Source organism: Bombyx mori, chromosome 13, assembly GCF_030269925.1.
Source record: "Bombyx mori chromosome 13, ASM3026992v2".
Lineage (NCBI taxonomy): Eukaryota > Metazoa > Arthropoda > Insecta > Lepidoptera > Bombycidae > Bombyx > Bombyx mori.
This window is the reverse complement of record NC_085119.1, coordinates 3,723,619-3,745,291: the sequence shown is the minus strand read 5'-3', so window position 1 is coordinate 3,745,291 and position 21,673 is coordinate 3,723,619. Positions and strand designations below refer to the sequence as shown.

Below are 21,673 nucleotides of genomic sequence, written 5' to 3'. Positions count from 1 at the left end.
CCTCTTGTGAGTCCGCACGGGTAGGTACCACCACCATGCCTATTTCTTCCGTAAAGCAGTAATGCGTTTCGGTTTAAAGGGTGGGGCAGCCGTTGTAAACTATACTGAGACCTTAGAACTCATCTCAAAGTGGGTGGCGTATTTACGTTGTAGATGTCTATGGGCTCCAGTAATCACTTAACACTAGGTGGGCTATGAGCTCGTCCACCCATCTAAGCAATAAAAAAAAACAAAGTGTGTGCAATTCACACGTGGTAGAAGTGAAACCTTCCAAAATTAAAATACATTTTTTTTTTTTTTTTATGATTGAAGTATTACTGGTGGCCCGGAGGCCTTTCCAGTTTCACCAGGACAGGTGGGCGAGCAAAGGCTCAGCCAGGAGAGGTTGGATTTGCTAACAGCTACCCGAGCGCCTCCGAAGGAGACCTAACTGCTCAAGAGTAGCTGCTTCGCGAATGAATCTACTACCGGATCGGAATCGCGACCCGCTGAGAAGATCCGGCGAGAAACTCAGCGAGCTGATTCATGGGTTAGGTTGCACGGCGAACTCTTTGTCGAGTTCGACGAGTACGGTTGCCGAGGTCCCTAAGCCTGCTCCTAGTGTTAGAGCTGAAGGCGTCTAATGCAAAAGTTATTGGATCTGATGGATCCGTAAAGACGTGTCTAGGGCGTCGACGGTGACTGGCTCCTGCGTGATCAGGATTCGGGGAGTAGTCAGCGGCGGCAACGATAAGGCGATTATCATGACGCATAGCAATACAATTATCCTAAACGTCTTAAGTATATGTAAAATTTTGTCATTAGTAAATAATTGTAAGGTAGCGCCCTTTGTGAATTGAGATTTTAATTTCACGTATAATCCTAAATTAAAATTCACTACAAGAGCTTTCATACACACGTTAGTATTAAAAAATCTCACAGATGGCGCTGTATTAAATAGTATGTATATTTCTGTCTCATTCTTTGCTGGCTTCATCCTACACATTTTTGTATTTGTGTCTCTTACCTGTCGTTTTTTCCGTTGCATCCGGTTTGAAATCACAACGATTCTAAAGAAGTTTTCACTTCAAAAATCTGTGTTCTTTCAAAGGGCATGGATAAAATACATCGTGAAATATTTGATACGCTTAGAATCAACCTGTGCCTTGCAAATACCAAATCAATTCATAGAAGATTTCCTTAGAAATGTCAATAAAGTGTATGTAATAAATAATGTTTATAATTAACACTGCTTTTACGATTTAATCTGGCGTTTTTTTTACAGTCATTTTATTAATTCCGACATACTTTATAATTTTTCCGAATACCTTAAAGTTTTTGTGGTCCAGAACCACGAAAATCGTACAGTAGTTTTAAATATCTCAATACTACGCGCAAAACCTAAGAGAATCGTTTTAAACAATAATATTATTGATTATTAGTTATAACATAAAATTAATATTACCTGAAAAAACAGCACTGTAGTTTGCTCACTAACAGAACCTTTATTACAAACTGTAGTAAACTAACTAATAACTCGTGTTTATAATACACATCCCAAGGCACGACCGCTTATTAAATTGTTTTCGACTTTACCGAGCTGGTCGCACAAAATGTATTGAGGGACAATTCACAGAGAAATTATTTTTCATTTGCCACTTTGTTGACATTCCTAGGGCAATTCACTGAAGTCCCCGGTGTGGAATGTACTAATAATGTAATAAAATAATAATAATGCCTTTCAACAAAACTTATTGTTTCATAGCTTGTATTGTGAGTCGTGGAAAATAATAATGATTATGGTCTTTAGAAAATAAGTTTAAGAGATACGTGTTTTTCTTTATCTTTACTTGTGTTCCAAATAAAAAAAACTACTCAATTTCTAACAGATCACCACATAATACTAGGACATTAGTTTATCTTAAAACTAAAAAGATGCAGCAGAAACTTTCATAGAATAGAACATTTTGTAAGCCCTAATGATAAGACGCCTGATGCATTCGTATCAACAGACGTAACGGTGCTTCAATCTCACAAGCAAGTACAAAATTTTTCTAATGAAATACATACTTAACAAACGTTCACGATTGACTTCCACGGTAAAGGAATAACACCGTGTAATAAAATCGTCAATCTCTTGTCTCAAGGTTGGAGATATCTATGGGCTCCGGTAACCACTGAATACCACATGGATCGTGAGCTCATCCACCCATCTGAGCAATAAAAAAATAATAATTAACAGATGCCTGAATCACGTTAACGACATTTTCAAGAGAGCAAAATATCAAAACTTTTAAAGATCATGTTAATATTATCAGTTAATCTACATACAATAGCAAAGATGGTCATAGCAGGCAGAAATAAGTAAATATCATTATTAAAATGTAATATTTTTGCAAAGAATATTAACACCAGTTTTACTAAAAAAATTTATTTCGTGACCTGTATTTACACCTAATGTTTTGTATTTATATAATAAAATCACAATTATAAAATTTATTAAACGATTGCTTAGTAAAATATCAGCTGAATATAAATAAATAAAGTTTTCTTTTTCAGCTAAATCAAATGTATACAATTCGAGCGGTTTCGTTGTAAACATTCAAACTAAATGTAAAGTCGGAACTTTACGTGTGGAATGCAATTTCCTTTTACATTCAATTACACGAGGACAATTTGTTCGATGTCTCCTTCGTATTATTGCGAAGTAGTATTTGCATTGTTGTATCTCTGTCTTGGGAATTTAGGTAATTTCATTTTAGCTCATTTCGATGAAATATATATAAAAGACAAGCAAGTTTTGTCATGACAAATATTCCATTTGACTTTTAACACTTAGAGCACGAAGCGTCGATAGATCAACTCTCTATTAATGCGTATAATTTGCGGATCGTCGGAATACCGACTATTACGGAGTTTTCTATCTTTTAAATTAAAAAATTACAGTTATAGTAAAAAAACGGTTTTTTTATATACCCCTTCAAAATAACAGAAATAATTACGAAAATCCATCAACATTTGAGGCAAATAATTAAGATTCTATCCACACTTAATTAATGAGGTAGTTTTTTTTCGAAAACCCTTTTGCAATTTCTGGAAAATATGTGAAATTAAGATCGGCACTAAAATGATTAATGTCTTTTAGGCTTATAAGCATACTATCTTCTATCTACTATACTATCTATCTCCTTTATTTTATATCTAGCTTCTATACTATCTACTTGATGGCGAGTTTTGCCTTTGCCTAAGGTCATCAGCAATGCCCAGTATCACAGGCGGGCTGATTTACTTCGCGAATTGGATTGTAAAGGCATTTTATATTGTGTAAATTACGGCATTTGTAACATAATTTCTTGGTCTCAAATGGGCATTTATTTGTCGAGTCGCGTGATTTTAAACGGATACCGACGCTTACATGAACCCTACTTACAGCGTCGAGACACTAAGTAAAAGTCTCGACTGAATTTTATAAATGGTTATCTCGCTCTTCAAACAGAATTTAGATGAGTAGACGAGCCTACGGACCTATTGATTATATGTTAGTAAGGTAATAAGCATTAGAATTTCGTCGAAGTCTCAAAATTATTGTATGCCGGCTATCTCACCCTTCAAACCAGAATCCATAATAGCAACACTTCACATAATGTGTCAAAAGATTGCGAAGACAGACAGATAGACAGACTAGACAGAATCCACTGAGTTCTCCGGAACCTCCGGTAGGTATTCTGATAGATTCAACGAAGCAATACTCTTCTTAGCTCACCCATTAGTCAAAGTGAAGGTAGAATAACCAGCCGAGGTTATTGGCAGATACATAGGCAAAAAAAAAAAAAACGCTACTCCCCCACCAAATCGCAATTCAGTACGAATTTTATTTGAAAATTTAAATCCTGGAATGCAATTAATTACGTAGCCAACGATTTCATTCTTTTCGAATGTTTCCAATGCATTGCTTTTTTTGCTGCATTATTCAGTTATTTAATTAAAGAACCAAGAATCGACTTGACTAGATCCCGTTAATCGTTTACTGGAATTAAATTAAAGTCAATCCACGTTAAATTTTAGCTTGAACGATTTTTAAATTATATTTACAAACCGATGCCACAGACCGATTTAATAGAGCTCAATGGTCAACGCAATTTATAGGCATCAACTGGACCGGTCATTATTGGTTGATGTCACGTAGCCTCAACGTTGATCAAGTGCGGATTACATACTACTTCAGGCGGTGTTCATAGTGAAATTTACATGGCGCATTATATTTGTATACAGCTCTTTCGTCTTTAGACAAAATTTTAAATTAAAGTTGATTTTTTTGTTCTAGATTTGTCGACAAACTCACAGCTCAGCTCTGAGTAGTTACCGAAATCACTAAAAATCGCAACGCAAATGCTGCCTTCCACCTTGAAAAACCCGCGGGCGGGTACCAATTTTTCTAATTAAATACGTACTTAACAAATTTTCATGATTTACCTCCACGGTGAAAGAATCGTGTAGTAAAAATCAACCCACAAAATTATAATTTGCGTAATTACTGGTGGTAGGACCTCTTGTGAGTCCGCGCGGGTAGGTACCACCACCCCGCCTATTTCCGCCGTGAAGCAGTAATGCGTTTCGGTTCGAAGGATGGGGCAGCCGTTGTAACTATACTTGAGACCTTAGTACTTATATCTCAAGGTGGGTGGCGCATTTACGTTGTAGATGTCTATGGGCTCCAGTAACCACTTAACAGCAGGTGGGCTGTGAGCTAGTCCACCGATCTAAGCAATAAAAATATATCTATTTTACATATGGCACGAAACAAAGAATCTGCAATACTCGCAAAATTTCGCAACCAATCACTCTCATGTGCTTTAAAATACGCCTTTGGTTCTCATTGTACGTATTTGCATACGTGCTCTCTATCGCTTTTCGCTCCGCTTAATTCTGGGCACGTGCCCTACCCTGGAACACGTGCAAATAACGACAACAGTCCACCGAGTCCTGGGCTACATTATCATTAATTTAATAGCCTCAGCCTTAGGACAGTTTCCATGTTGGTCGCTCGAGATCGTGACTTGGTTAACTCCGATCCGACAGCTCAGTTTCGAAATATCTCATTTATATTTCTTTCTGTTCGATTTCTGGTTTTGCTAACGCTTCGTTTTTGTATCATACTTACCGTAATAAAGAATGTTGTACTATTATTATGGTAGTCACATAAGTCTATCTAAATCACTCACACCAGAATGAAATATTAAAATGAATAAAGGATATTGTTTCGCCGGTAAGAGTAACGCCATCTATCGTCGAATAGTCGAACGAATACCGAATTACGTAGTAGTACCTAGAACGCTCGAAAAGTACAACGCCATCTATTGTCAGATAGCGGAAACACAATACTAGAGATGTGTGGTATATTCTCGATAATTCTAGGGATGTAGTATCGGCTATAAAAGCGTTGAAGAGATGGCACGCAGTCAGTCAGTAATCGGAACTACTCGAAGCGAAACAGCGAACGGATCACGTGAAGCGAAACGGAAGAAGCGAATTGCGAATTTTAAAGTGTTTGGGAAATGTTTTAAGTGTTCTAAGTGTTGAATACAGTTTTTAGTTGTACTTAAGTGAAATTTAATTTATCCCGAACCCCAGCGCGTAACAATATCATTGATTAGGGTTTTCGAAGGCAACCATTATTCAATGAACTTGAGACTTAGCCTCGACACAAATTAGAATAGAATAAAATCTAGTAACAGAATAAAATAAATCGGGCATGTGCAACTTAGTGAAAGAAGTGAAACTTCTTTTTTTTTTTTTTTTTTTTTTTTTTTTTTTTTTTTTTTTTTTTTTTTTTTTTTTTTTTTTTTTTTTTTTTTATGATTGAAAGTTTACTGGTGGCCCGAAGGCCTTTCCAGTTTCACCAGGACAGGTGGGCGAGCAAAGGCTCAGCCAAGAGGGGTGGGATTTGCTAACAACTGCCCGAGCGCCTCCGAAGGAGACCTAACAACTCAAGGGCAATTGTTTCGCGAATGAATCTACTACCGGATCGGAATCGCGACCCGCTGAGAAGATCCGGCGAGAAACTCAGCGGGCTGATGCATGGGTTAGGTTGCACGTCGACCTCTTTGTCGAGTTCGACGAGTACGGTTACCGGGGTCCCTAAGCCTGCCCCTAGTATTAGAGCTGAAGGCATCTAATGCAAAGGTTATTGGATCTGATGGATCCGTAAGGACGTGTCTAGGGCGTCGACGGTGACTGGCTCCTGCATGATCAGGATTCGGGGAGTAGTCAGCGGCGGCAACGATAAGGCGATTATCATGACGCATAGCCTTATCGAAGTATCGTTCCGACGCTGACTTCATGTATTTCCGAATTGATTCGAGGCCCAGGTCGTCGTGTAGGTCAACGTTCCTCACGAACCACGGAGCCCCGACAGCTAACCTGCAAAAGCGGGATTGTAGGGATTGGAGGGTGTCTATGTGTGTGCGGGCCGCGTGAGCGAATACCACACTCGCGTAAGTCATGACGGGCCTTATGCAATTTTTGTAAAGTGTCACCTTGTTCCGAAGGGACATTTTACTCCGCTTACAGATCATGGGGTAGAGTCTACCGAGAATAAACGCGGCACGGTCACGGACTGATTTTATATGCGGGCGGAATGTCATCGATGCATCCAGGGTAACGCCCAGGTACTTGACCTTCCTGGCCCAGGGTATGGGTTGTCTAAAGAGAGTAATCGGGGGTGTGAGATTCCTCCTCCTAATACGGGAGGAAATCCGTGTGGAGCTTCCCCTCTGAAATAGCACCGCAGTACTTTTCGCTGGGTTGATGTCTATGCGCCATTTTCGGAACCACTGTCCTAGGGCTAGGGCTGCGCTCTGAAGCTTCTTCGCGATTAGGGACTTATTTCTACTAGAATAGTAAACAGTCGTGTCGTCGGCGAATAAAGCTAAATGGGTCGGCGGCGACCGGGGAATATCGTTGACGAATAAGCTAAATAGGAGGGGTGAGAGGACAGAGCCTTGCGGGACTCCAGCTGTGAGAGGTCGTGGGGAGGAGCGGGTTCCCTCGACTCGATATCGAAAAGAGCGGTTCGACAAGAAGTCCCGTATGATGAGCACGAGACTATCCGGCACGCCCATGTTGAATAGTTTGAAAATCAAACCGTTGTGCCAGACTTTGTCGAACGCTTTTGCGATGTCGAAGAAGAGAGCTCCCGTGTATAACGGTTTTGGTCGATTAAGCCCCACAAGAATGTGCTCCGTGAGGCGGTGCACCTGTTGAACGCATGAGTGATTTGTACGGAATCCGAATTGTTCATCGATGAGAATGCCCTTGGATGAGACGAAATCTCTGAGGCGCTTGTAGAGCAGACGCTCATACAGCTTGCCTAGAGACATGAGGAGGCTAATCGGGCGGTAACTCGTCGGATGATTTTTTGGTTTACCGGGTTTATGTATGCCGATAACGTCCGCTTCTTTCCACACCGCGGGAAAGATAGAGTTCGCCATAGCGGCATTGAAAATAGATGCCAACATCACGATGAGTTGGACGGGTAGAAGTTTAATAACGCGGTTAGATATACCGTCGGAACCGGGAGCCTTGCGAGGACGTAGGTCTTTGATCAAGTCTTTAACTTCCATCGGGGTGACGGGTGGTAACGCATCCGAGGGTGGCAAGGAGGCTCTGCGTTCTACCTCACTGTCTACTAATTCTACATGAACAGGGTCCACGGATTGAGTGCTGGGCGTGCACTGGGTTTGCAATGTATCGGCCAGCAGCTCTGCTTTTTCGTCATCATCAAAGGCCGCGAGTCGGCCTGAGGGGCCTACGAGGGGGGGCATAGTTACTACCGTATCCGATTTGAGAGTACGAGCTAAGCGGTAGTAAGACCTTTGGGAGGGCGCGAGTCCTTCTAAGAAATCAGACCATCTGGCATCTCGGACTTCGGCGATGCGAGACTTTACGTCGCGTTGTAGAGCACGCATTCGAATACGATTTTCCGCGGTAGGATACCTGTCGTAGGCGCGTATCGAGGCGTTCTTAGCTCTAAGGAGTTCCCTAATATCGTCGGACAATTTGAAGCGGTGAAGGAAGTCCTCCGCTACAACTTGTTTCGATGACCTATCTAATGTCGAGGTGATGTGTGATGTTAAGATGTCTATGGCTTCTGCGGTATCCTGAGGAGACGGGGTAGAGTCCGGGTTAAACGGGAGCGATGGTGGATCAGATTCAGCCAGGCTGATGCCCAGCGTGTGCCAATCCACCACAGTCCTCGTGACGGGAACGGAATCGGGAGCGCGACCGAGCTTCATAACGACGGGACGGTGGTCTGAATCTAACTCTGAAACTACTTCGATCGAGTGTAAGCGCAGAGTTACGTTTTTTAATAACGCTATGTCGAGTATATCCGGGCGATGCGCGATATTTAGCGGGTAGTGAGTCGGGGTTAACGGAGCGACGATATCGAAGGCGAGATCATCGACTAACGCGTCAAGCCGCCTGCCATTCGGGGTTGTGGTGTGTGAGTTCCACCTGATGTGTTTACAATTTAGGTCGCCCGCCAGAATGACAGAGCTCCCCATACCGAGCAGCGCTTCGATATCACTGCTTAGAACGATCTTATCCGGTGGAAGATAAACGGACGCGATAACGATCGGCGCGTGTCCCGTCAGTGAGATTCGGCACACTGATGCTTCGATATTAGCGAGCGCGGGAGGATCGAGCGGGACGCAATGCAGGGCTCTTCTATAGTAAATGACGGTACCACCACCACGGGCAGAGAGCCTGTCGTTCCTGACCATGTTATAGTTCGCGATTTTAGGGTCACGGCGCGCGGGCTTAAGTAGGGTCTCCTGCACTAAAAAGATATCAATTTGATGGTCACGCAAAAAGTCAGAAACCTGATCACGTTGATTTGCGAGACCGTAAGCGTTAAAAAATCCTATCGTCACGGATAGGGGCTTTATTCTACTTATATACGCCATTGATTACCGGCGGAGTGAGGGGAGGACGTACGTATTTAATGACGCGTATACGTCGGCGTATTCCTGCACAACGGCGATAAAGTGTTGTGCAGTGGAGGCAGCGCGAATGGCGTCGCCCAAAGCGTTAACGCGCTCAAAGTTGATCGACTGAAAGAAGTCGATCGCTAAAGCGAGATTTTCGGACGCGGTCGGAGGGCAAGTCGCGGGAGAGGGACGAGTCGCGGGGGCAGGACGAATCGCGGAGGAGGGAGTTGTAGCCGTGTTCGTGTACGGCAGCGGTTTCGCCCAGGCCGAGACACTGGGCACCGCCGCCGGAACGAACGCTGGCTTAGCCTGCGACGCAGAGGGTGCCGAGGCTTTAATGTCTGGGCCGGAAGCTCGGAGGCGGTTTTGGCGGGCGACGCGGCGATTTATTTTAGGGGCTCGGGGGCATCCGCGGTAATTTGCGGGGTGACCCTGTGTTCGACACAGGACGCAGCTAGGCGGTTCCGTCGCGGTTTTTTGATCGCGAGTGCATAGGGCCGTGGCGTGATCGCCTAAACATTTGACGCATCGGGGGCGCGCGTGACAGTTACGGGATGAGTGCCCATACAATTGACAGTTATGGCACTGGCTAGGAGTGCCTTTTTTATGGGGGGCTTCGACAGCGATACCAGAGAGCCTACAGACGGTCTGTGTGTTAAAGATTTTCTTACCCTCGGGGGTAGGCTGGAGAGCGACTAGAACCATATTATATGGCTCCCTACCGCGACCGGTGTGCATACGGTGCACAGAATTCACTGGTAGGCCTTGTTCTAACAGGTCAGCTTTTACGAGCTCTACATCTAACTCTTTAGGGATTCCGCGTATTACAACGCGGAGTTCGCGCTCCTCCTGAAGCGTATAAGTGTGGAAGCTTATACGCTCCTTACGGAGGTAAGAGGTGAGGGCCCTATGGTCATCAGATGAATGCACCTTTATTTGGATGCCGTTCGCGAGGTTACGGGCATTCGTGAAATTGATATTTTTGGCCTTAAGGGCCAGGGAAACTCGATCCCAAGCTGCCTTCTCTTGAAGGATTACCGGAGGAGGGGACTGGGTTTTATTTTGTGCCACCGGACGCGGCGACGGACTGGCACGGGCTGGGGGCGCAACGGGAGTCTGAGGGCGGGGGCGCGACGCGTTCGCGGCTTTGCTAATTTTAGCGGCCGCGGGAGCTCGAGACTCCGCGGCACGCTTCTTACCCTTTTGTACCAGGGTAAATCCATCCGTCGATGAGGCGGGGGCGAGGTCGACCTCCATCTCCGAGTCAGAGTCGGAGGACGAGGAGGCGGGCGCCGGTGACCTACGAGCAGGTGTTTTGGAGGGCGCGACGGAGGCCGCGGATGATCGCACAGCTGGAACGGTGGCCACGGCGGACGACGCAGCAGTTTTACTCGCCAGTATAGGCGATGCGGGAACGGCAGGCACGACGGAGGTTGCGGTGCTCGATGTAGAAGCTTTGCACGCAGGTACAGGCGACGCAGGAGCAGCGAGCACGGCGGAGTCTTCGAGAGAGCTCGCAGTGTGATTGGCCTTGAAAGCCAGAAACTCTGAGGCGAGCTGTGGATGACGAAGTCGGAGGAATTCCGCGAACACAGCGTCCATGATCGCTGAGTGCCCAGGTGGGGCGGCCCCGGGTCTTGAAGACACTCGCCTTGCGGCGAGGCCCCAACTTCTCGGACCTGAGCGGTTCTATTGAACACAGGTGGCGATGCGGCACGATTACTACAGGACAAAGAAAAAACACAACAAAACGGAAATAACAAAAAGAAACAAAACAATTAAACACTTCCAGGAAAGCAGTTTGTCGGCAGATGTACCACGAACACAGAAATAACGAAAGGAAACAAAACAAATAAAAACTTCCAGGAAAAAACACTTGGTCGGCAGATGTACCACGAACACAGGCCGCGCGAACAATGGCCGGGCTAACAAAAGCCGGGCGAACAAAGGCCGGGCGATCGAGTGGTCGATGGGCACGTCCGCACGTGACGGGTGCCTCTATCGGAATGAGTGAAACTTCTTTTGCGGTGTGTAGTATTGTGGTTTTTTTCATTTTTGAGCCTTAAATCAAATTTCTCTTGTAATATAAAGATAATAATAAGCGAAATAAATGAGTGCAGTAGAATGGCCTCGAGCAGGGAGAGATGGCGCGACATCGTGAGACGCATCAAGTCTGCCCCTTCCAACACTACATGACGATCACGACCACTCTGTCAAGAGTGACACGACTGAGAAGAAGAAGAAGCGAAACGACCTCTTCACCATTACATTAATTTAATGTATTTGTTTTATTTATAAATAGTCAAATTTAAATAGTACGTTCAAAGAGCAAACATGTTACGGGTAGCCATCATACAAACACAAGATATTTGACAGATGCCTGAATCTCGCTTACGACATTATCAAGATAAACTTGCCTATAATATACAAGTTCCGAACAACAACATTAGGACCGTCGGTCTACCGAGCAAAATCACCCGTTCGGTGGAATATCTTCCCTCCGTAGTTAAGCACCCAAAAAAAAAAAAAAAAAAAAGGGGAATATAAGTATAAGTTTAATTGCATTTGATTGATATGTTCAATTTCAGAACGAGATCCTTGCTACCTTTCTTTTTAGAATTCTTCTAAACCATGTACATTGTCACATTCTTCGACATCGCAAAAGCGTTCGACAAAGTCTGGCACAACGGTTTGATTTTCAAACTATTCAACATGGGCGTGCCGGATAGTCTCGTGCTCATCATACGGGACTTCTTGTCGAACCGCTCTTTTCGATATCGAGTCGAGGGAACCCGCTCCTCCCCACGACCTCTCACAGCTGGAGTCCCGCAAGGCTCTGTCCTCTCACCCCTCCTATTTAGCTTATTCGTCAACGATATTCCCCGGTCGCCGCCGACCCATTTAGCTTTATTCGCCGACGACACGACTGTTTACTATTCTAGTAGAAATAAGTCCCTAATCGCGAAGAAGCTTCAGAGCGCAGCCCTAGCCCTAGGACAGTGGTTCCGAAAATGGCGCATAGACATCAACCCAGCGAAAAGTACTGCGGTGCTATTTCAGAGGGGAAGCTCCACACGGATTTCCTCCCGTATTAGGAGGAGGAATCTCACACCCCCGATTACTCTCTTTAGACAACCCATACCCTGGGCCAGGAAGGTCAAGTACCTGGGCGTTACCCTGGATGCATCGATGACATTCCGCCCGCATATAAAATCAGTCCGTGACCGTGCCGCGTTTATTCTCGGTAGACTCTACCCCATGATCTGTAAGCGGAGTAAAATGTCCCTTCGGAACAAGGTGACACTTTACAAAAATTGCATAAGGCCCGTCATGACTTACGCGAGTGTGGTATTCGCTCACGCGGCCCGCACACACATAGACACCCTCCAATCCCTACAATCCCGCTTTTGCAGGTTAGCTGTCGGGGCTCCGTGGTTCGTGAGGAACGTTGACCTACACGACGACCTGGGCCTCGAATCAATTCGGAAATACATGAAGTCAGCGTCGGAACGATACTTCGATAAGGCTATGCGTCATGATAATCGCCTTATCGTTGCCGCCGCTGACTACTCCCCGAATCCTGATCATGCAGGAGCCAGTCACCGTCGACGCCCTAGACACGTCCTTACGGATCCATCAGATCCAATAACCTTTGCATTAGATGCCTTCAGCTCTAATACTAGGGGCAGGCTTAGGGACCCCGGTAACCGTACTCGTCGAACTCGACAAAGAGGTCGACGTGCAACCTAACCCATGCATCAGCCCGCTGAGTTTCTCGCCGGATCTTCTCAGCGGGTCGCGATTCCGATCCGGTAGTAGATTCATTCGCGAAACAATTGCCCTTGAGTTGTTAGGTCTCCTTCGGAGGCGCTCGGGCAGTTGTTAGCAAATCCCACCCCTCTTGGCTGAGCCTTTGCTCGCCCACCTGTCCTGGTGAAACTGGAAAGGCCTTCGGGCCACCAGTAAACTTTCAATCATAAAAAAAAAAAAAAAAAAAAAAAAAAAAAAAAAAAAAAAAAAAAAAAAAAAAAAAAAAAAAAAAAAAAAAAAAAAAAAAAAAAAAAAAAAAAAAGAAGTTTCACTTCTTTCACTAAGTTGCACATGCCCGATTTACGATTTATTTTATTCTGTTACTAGATTTTATTCTATTCTAATTTGTGTCGAGGCTAAGTCTCAAGTTCATTGAATAATGGTTGCCTTCGAAAACCCTAATCAATGATATTGTTACGCGCTGGGGTTCGGGATAAATTAAATTTCACTTAAGTACAACTAAAAACTGTATTCAACACTTAGAACACTTAAAACATTTCCCAAACACTTTAAAATTCGCAATTCGCTTCTTCCGTTTCGCTTCACGTGATCCGTTCGCTGTTTCGCTTCGAGTAGTTCCGATTACTGACTGACTGCGTGCCATCTCTTCAACGCTTTTATAGCCGATACTACATCCCTAGAATTATCGAGAATATACCACACATCTCTAGTATTGTGTTTCCGCTATCTGACAATAGATGGCGTTGTACTTTTCGAGCGTTCTAGGTACTACTACGTAATTCGGTATTCGTTCGACTATTCGACGATAGATGGCGTTACTCTTACCGGCGAAACAATATCCTTTATTCATTTTAATATTTCATTCTGGTGTGAGTGATTTAGATAGACTTATGTGACTACCATAATAATAGTACAACATTCTTTATTACGGTAAGTATGATACAAAAACGAAGCGTTAGCAAAACCAGAAATCGAACAGAAAGAAATATAAATGAGATATTTCGAAACTGAGCTGTCGGATCGGAGTTAACCAAGTCACGATCTCGAGCGACCAACATGGAAACTGTCCTAAGGCTGAGGCTATTAAATTAATGATAATGTAGCCCAGGACTCGGTGGACTGTTGTCGTTATTTGCACGTGTTCCAGGGTAGGGCACGTGCCCAGAATTAAGCGGAGCGAAAAGCGATAGAGAGCACGTATGCAAATACGTACAATGAGAACCAAAGGCGTATTTTAAAGCACATGAGAGTGATTGGTTGCGAAATTTTGCGAGTATTGCAGATTCTTTGTTTCGTGCCATATGTAAAATAGATATATTTTTATTGCTTAGATCGGTGGACTAGCTCACAGCCCACCTGCTGTTAAGTGGTTACTGGAGCCCATAGACATCTACAACGTAAATGCGCCACCCACCTTGAGATATAAGTACTAAGGTCTCAAGTATAGTTACAACGGCTGCCCCATCCTTCGAACCGAAACGCATTACTGCTTCACGGCGGAAATAGGCGGGGTGGTGGTACCTACCCGCGCGGACTCACAAGAGGTCCTACCACCAGTAATTACGCAAATTATAATTTTGTGGGTTGATTTTTACTACACGATTCTTTCACCGTGGAGGTAAATCATGAAAATTTGTTAAGTACGTATTTAATTAGAAAAATTGGTACCCGCCCGCGGGTTTTTCAAGGTGGAAGGCAGCATTTGCGTTGCGATTTTTAGTGATTTCGGTAACTACTCAGAGCTGAGCTGTGAGTTTGTCGACAAATCTAGAACAAAAAAATCAACTTTAATTTAAAATTTTGTCTAAAGACGAAAGAGCTGTATACAAATATAATGCGCCATGTAAATTTCACTATGAACACCGCCTGAAGTAGTATGTAATCCGCACTTGATCAACGTTGAGGCTACGTGACATCAACCAATAATGACCGGTCCAGTTGATGCCTATAAATTGCGTTGACCATTGAGCTCTATTAAATCGGTCTGTGGCATCGGTTTGTAAATATAATTTAAAAATCGTTCAAGCTAAAATTTAACGTGGATTGACTTTAATTTAATTCCAGTAAACGATTAACGGGATCTAGTCAAGTCGATTCTTGGTTCTTTAATTAAATAACTGAATAATGCAGCAAAAAAAGCAATGCATTGGAAACATTCGAAAAGAATGAAATCGTTGGCTACGTAATTAATTGCATTCCAGGATTTAAATTTTCAAATAAAATTCGTACTGAATTGCGATTTGGTGGGGGAGTAGCGTTTTTTTTTTTTTTGCCTATGTATCTGCCAATAACCTCGGCTGGTTATTCTACCTTCACTTTGACTAATGGGTGAGCTAAGAAGAGTATTGCTTCGTTGAATCTATCAGAATACCTACCTATTAAGAGGTTCCGGAGAACTCAGTGGATTCTGTCTAGTCTGTCTATCTGTCTGTCTTCGCAATCTTTTGACACATTATGTGAAGTGTTGCTATTATGGATTCTGGTTTGAAGGGTGAGATAGCCGGCATACAATAATTTTGAGACTTCGACGAAATTCTAATGCTTATTACCTTACTAACATATAATCAATAGGTCCGTAGGCTCGTCTACTCATCTAAATTCTGTTTGAAGAGCGAGATAACCATTTATAAAATTCAGTCGAGACTTTTACTTAGTGTCTCGACGCTGTAAGTAGGGTTCATGTAAGCGTCGGTATCCGTTTAAAATCACGCGACTCGACAAATAAATGCCCATTTGAGACCAAGAAATTATGTTACAAATGCCGTAATTTACACAATATAAAATGCCTTTACAATCCAATTCGCGAAGTAAATCAGCCCGCCTGTGATACTGGGCATTGCTGATGACCTTAGGCAAAGGCAAAACTCGCCATCAAGTAGATAGTATAGAAGCTAGATATAAAATAAAGGAGATAGATAGTATAGTAGATAGAAGATAGTATGCTTATAAGCCTAAAAGACATTAATCATTTTAGTGCCGATCTTAATTTCACATATTTTCCAGAAATTGCAAAAGGGTTTTCGAAAAAAAACTACCTCATTAATTAAGTGTGGATAGAATCTTAATTATTTGCCTCAAATGTTGATGGATTTTCGTAATTATTTCTGTTATTTTGAAGGGGTATATAAAAAAACCGTTTTTTTACTATAACTGTAATTTTTTAATTTAAAAGATAGAAAACTCCGTAATAGTCGGTATTCCGACGATCCGCAAATTATACGCATTAATAGAGAGTTGATCTATCGACGCTTCGTGCTCTAAGTGTTAAAAGTCAAATGGAATATTTGTCATGACAAAACTTGCTTGTCTTTTATATATATTTCATCGAAATGAGCTAAAATGAAATTACCTAAATTCCCAAGACAGAGATACAACAATGCAAATACTACTTCGCAATAATACGAAGGAGACATCGAACAAATTGTCCTCGTGTAATTGAATGTAAAAGGAAATTGCATTCCACACGTAAAGTTCCGACTTTACATTTAGTTTGAATGTTTACAACGAAACCGCTCGAATTGTATACATTTGATTTAGCTGAAAAAGAAAACTTTATTTATTTATATTCAGCTGATATTTTACTAAGCAATCGTTTAATAAATTTTATAATTGTGATTTTATTATATAAATACAAAACATTAGGTGTAAATACAGGTCACGAAATAAATTTTTTTAGTAAAACTGGTGTTAATATTCTTTGCAAAAATATTACATTTTAATAATGATATTTACTTATTTCTGCCTGCTATGACCATCTTTGCTATTGTATGTAGATTAACTGATAATATTAACATGATCTTTAAAAGTTTTGATATTTTGCTCTCTTGAAAATGTCGTTAACGTGATTCAGGCATCTGTTAATTATTATTTTTTTATTGCTCAGATGGGTGGATGAGCTCACGATCCATGTGGTATTCAGTGGTTACCGGAGCCCATAGATATCTCCAACCTTGAGACAAGAGATTGACGATTTTATTACACGGTGTTATTCCTTTACCGTGGAAGTCAATCGTGAACGTTTGTTAAGCATGTATTTCATTAGAAAAATTTTGTACTTGCTTGTGAGATTGAAGCACCGTTACGTCTGTTGATACGAATGCATCAGGCGTCTTATCATTAGGGCTTACAAAATGTTCTATTCTATGAAAGTTTCTGCTGCATCTTTTTAGTTTTAAGATAAACTAATGTCCTAGTATTATGTGGTGATCTGTTAGAAATTGAGTAGTTTTTTTTATTTGGAACACAAGTAAAGATAAAGAAAAACACGTATCTCTTAAACTTATTTTCTAAAGACCATAATCATTATTATTTTCCACGACTCACAATACAAGCTATGAAACAATAAGTTTTGTTGAAAGGCATTATTATTATTTTATTACATTATTAGTACATTCCACACCGGGGACTTCAGTGAATTGCCCTAGGAATGTCAACAAAGTGGCAAATGAAAAATAATTTCTCTGTGAATTGTCCCTCAATACATTTTGTGCGACCAGCTCGGTAAAGTCGAAAACAATTTAATAAGCGGTCGTGCCTTGGGATGTGTATTATAAACACGAGTTATTAGTTAGTTTACTACAGTTTGTAATAAAGGTTCTGTTAGTGAGCAAACTACAGTGCTGTTTTTTCAGGTAATATTAATTTTATGTTATAACTAATAATCAATAATATTATTGTTTAAAACGATTCTCTTAGGTTTTGCGCGTAGTATTGAGATATTTAAAACTACTGTACGATTTTCGTGGTTCTGGACCACAAAAACTTTAAGGTATTCGGAAAAATTATAAAGTATGTCGGAATTAATAAAATGACTGTAAAAAAAACGCCAGATTAAATCGTAAAAGCAGTGTTAATTATAAACATTATTTATTACATACACTTTATTGACATTTCTAAGGAAATCTTCTATGAATGATTTGGTATTTGCAAGGCACAGGTTGATTCTAAGCGTATCAAATATTTCACGATGTATTTTATCCATGCCCTTTGAAAGAACACAGATTTTTGAAGTGAAAACTTCTTTAGAATCGTTGTGATTTCAAACCGGATGCAACGGAAAAAACGACAGGTAAGAGACACAAATACAAAAATGTGTAGGATGAAGCCAGCAAAGAATGAGACAGAAATATACATACTATTTAATACAGCGCCATCTGTGAGATTTTTTAATACTAACGTGTGTATGAAAGCTCTTGTAGTGAATTTTAATTTAGGATTATACGTGAAATTAAAATCTCAATTCACAAAGGGCGCTACCTTACAATTATTTACTAATGACAAAATTTTACATATACTTAAGACGTTTAGGATAATTGTATTGCTATGCGTCATGATAATCGCCTTATCGTTGCCGCCGCTGACTACTCCCCGAATCCTGATCACGCAGGAGCCAGTCACCGTCGACGCCCTAGACACGTCTTTACGGATCCATCAGATCCAATAACTTTTGCATTAGACGCCTTCAGCTCTAACACTAGGAGCAGGCTTAGGGACCTCGGCAACCGTACTCGTCGAACTCGACAAAGAGTTCGCCGTGCAACCTAACCCATGAATCAGCTCGCTGAGTTTCTCGCCGGATCTTCTCAGCGGGTCGCGATTCCGATCCGGTAGTAGATTCATTCGCGAAGCAGCTACTCTTGAGCAGTTAGGTCTCCTTCGGAGGCGCTCGGGTAGCTGTTAGCAAATCCAACCTCTCCTGGCTGAGCCTTTGCTCGCCCACCTGTCCTGGTGAAACTGGAAAGGCCTCCGGGCCACCAGTAATACTTCAATCATAAAAAAAAAAAAAAAATGTATTTTAATTTTGGAAGGTTTCACTTCTACCACGTGTGAATTGCACACACTTTGTTTTTTTTTATTGCTTAGATGGGTGGACGAGCTCATAGCCCACCTAGTGTTAAGTGATTACTGGAGCCCATAGACATCTACAACGTAAATACGCCACCCACTTTGAGATGAGTTCTAAGGTCTCAGTATAGTTTACAACGGCTGCCCCACCCTTTAAACCGAAACGCATTACTGCTTTACGGAAGAAATAGGCATGGTGGTGGTACCTACCCGTGCGGACTCACAAGAGGCGCTACCACCAGTAAATACGGTTGAGTTTGGCATAAGTAGGTACAGCATAGGCGAGATGGTCTCGCGTTACATGTGTATCCACTACACCCTGAATGTGGATTTCACGTAATAATTACAATCTTGAAAACTAATCTGTAAAAAAATTATATTTTATTTGAAAGTATATTTTCGGTCCCGATAATTGTGGAATATTATTCGTTTTGAATTATGTTAAAATTCAATTGGTAGCATTTTGTGAACTGTTGCTTTACAGAAATCGCTTTATATTGTATACAATTAGCAACAAACCCCAAATTAAGTGGTCTTTTTTCGTAAATCACCTCCAAAAGTCCCTACCTCTTCATAAAAAGCATAAATAAAAATAATTAAAACACACATTGTCGAGGAAGTCACAATTTATGACATTGAATAATTAAATTCGTCCGTGTTTACAATGTCATTTTGAAGCCAGAACATCGCAGCCTGTCCACTCACTCATGTCGTTCACTTGACAAGAGTGCTCTTGTGTCACTGACCTCACGAAACGCTGATGATTCCATTTTCTATGGTTGTGCCGACGACAATGTGAAATAATAAAAAATAAAAAAGATGTGTGGTGTCGTGGGACACCGGATAGGAACGAAGTTCCTTATTATAAAAATATTAATTTTAAGTTCTATTCGAGGCACTTAGATTATTATTTAGATTTTTTTTTAGATTTATATTTAGATAATTATTCGGGTATACATTTATTTATTATGATTTTTGGAGTTTACTCCTTTAGAATCGATTTACATATATAGGCCCGGGGTATGAAAATTATGGGGACCAAAATCGTACTAGCATGTCACACGAAATGCGTTATGCGCCTGATTGGCTCCTGATTGCGTGATGCGTGCGCGCGCCAATCAAAATCGTACTAGCATGTCACACGAAATGCGTTATGCGCCTGATTGGCTCCTGATTGCGTGATGCGTGCGCGCGCCAATCAGGAGCCAACGCGCGGCCGCGTTATCGCAGGTGACGCCGGGCTGCTGCGCCGGCAGTCCGCCACAAAGCCTCGTACTGATCGCGCGTTTCTCTCATTATTGTATTTTCATATATTTGTTAGTCGTTTGTTTTGTGTCTCGTTAATTTGTTAATAATCTGTAGTGTATCGTGTTGTCGTAATATAGAACTATTTCTCGTATTGTTTCGTTTAATTTTTGTATTTTCATATATTTGTTAGTCGTTTGTTTTGTGTCTCGTTAATTTGTTAATAATCTGTAGTGTATCGTGTTGTCGTAATATAGAACTATTTCTCGTATTGTTTCGTTTAATTTTTTATATCCAGTAAACTCCAGTCGTGCGTCGGAGCGGACACACACACTTTTTTTTATTGATAAAAATAATAATATTCACAAGGGTCAACCACTCCGCAGTGCAATGGAGCAGCCTCGCCCTGGGGGAACCGCCTGCATGATCACGGTATCCCCTACGCCAGGTAAGTATGAGTTAGCTTTTTTTTTTCCTACCTAAGCAGATAGCCTTGAGAGGCTATATCAGCGTCACCTTAACTTAGGTCGCCTTAGGTGAGCTCACGGGGCTCAAGCCTGATGACGTTGCTAACACGAACCCTAGCAAGAGCGTGCTTCGCAGAATCTACCACCGGATCGGAAACGCGACCCACGGAGAAGATCCGGCGAGAAACTCAGTGGGCTGTGTCTGAGGATTAATTTACTCCCTTCGGGTTCGACGACAACGATGACCGGTGCTTGAGGTACCTAAAAGCACCGTTAGTGGATCGGGAGGATTCGAAATGACGTGTTTGGGGCAACGTCGACTGCTTTCCATTCTGTCTGCAGGATCGGGAATGTAGTTACCGGCGGCCACGATAAGAGAGTTCTCGTGTCGTGCCGCTTTATCGAAGTGGCGCATCGACGCCGACTGAAGATACTTATGGATGGACTCTAAGTCCAAGTCGTCATGGAGGTCGACGTTTCAGACGAACCACGGAGCTCCGACGGCTATCCTGCAAAAATGAGATTGAATAACTTGGAATGATTTTAAGTTAGTGCGGGCCGCGTGAGCGAACACTACGCTTGCATAGGTCATGACGGGGCGTATGCAAGTTTTGTAGAGTGTCACCTTATTTTTAAGGGATTTACTTCGCCTGCATATCATCGGGTAGAGACGTCCTAGTATGAAGGCGGCACGGTCGCGTACCGTCTTTATGTGGGGGCGGAATGTCATCCCTCTGTCGAGGGTGACGCCTAAGTATTTGACCTTCGGGGCCCATGGTATGGGTTGGTCGTACATGATGATTGGGCGAATGGCGGAGGCAGAGGTGTTGACGCGCCTAGTCGGGAGTGTGATTTAGCAAGAGAAATACGAGGACGTCTATCAACTGTGTAACATCTTGTCACCGCGATTCAGGAATTGTTGAATTTACGTGCAGCGACATCTGTTGATAACAAACTAAATAGAAAAAATCTTACGTTACGGACGTTTTTTCCCGGCTAGGGTACCCCTCCCCCTCCGCATCATCCCCTAAGGAACTTCGTTCCAAAAAAAAGATATCTAAATTTAAAAACTGTAATAGCTTGCAATATCAAAAATTTTCAAAAATAGACGAACATCGAATAAGCCCCTTTACGAAAATCATAAACACGGTAATTTACAATATTCCTTGACGGTAACGGAAGAAATATCCCGCTCACTAGCAATCCTTCCAAATGGAACGTAACATGTATTAGTGTTAGGTACTGAACCGAGAAATCGAACATCCTACAACACTTTCGACGATATTATTCCAGTATTGCCGAAAATATAGCTTCCTTTTCCGCCCACGTGTCAAAGGACATAAATATCCATAAGTAAATACGACGATATGCCGGCAG

General features: G+C 42.2%; 1 protein-coding gene and 1 pseudogene across 1 annotated transcript in view; one reads left to right on the top strand and one right to left on the bottom strand.

Moving 5' to 3' along the window:
• LOC134199939 (uncharacterized protein K02A2.6-like) overlaps positions 1–21,673 on the top strand; it is a 933,609-nt gene that overhangs the window by 701,069 nt on the left and 210,867 nt on the right. The window lies entirely within an intron of this gene.
• On the bottom strand, positions 20,139–20,285 carry LOC119629418 (U1 spliceosomal RNA; annotated as a pseudogene).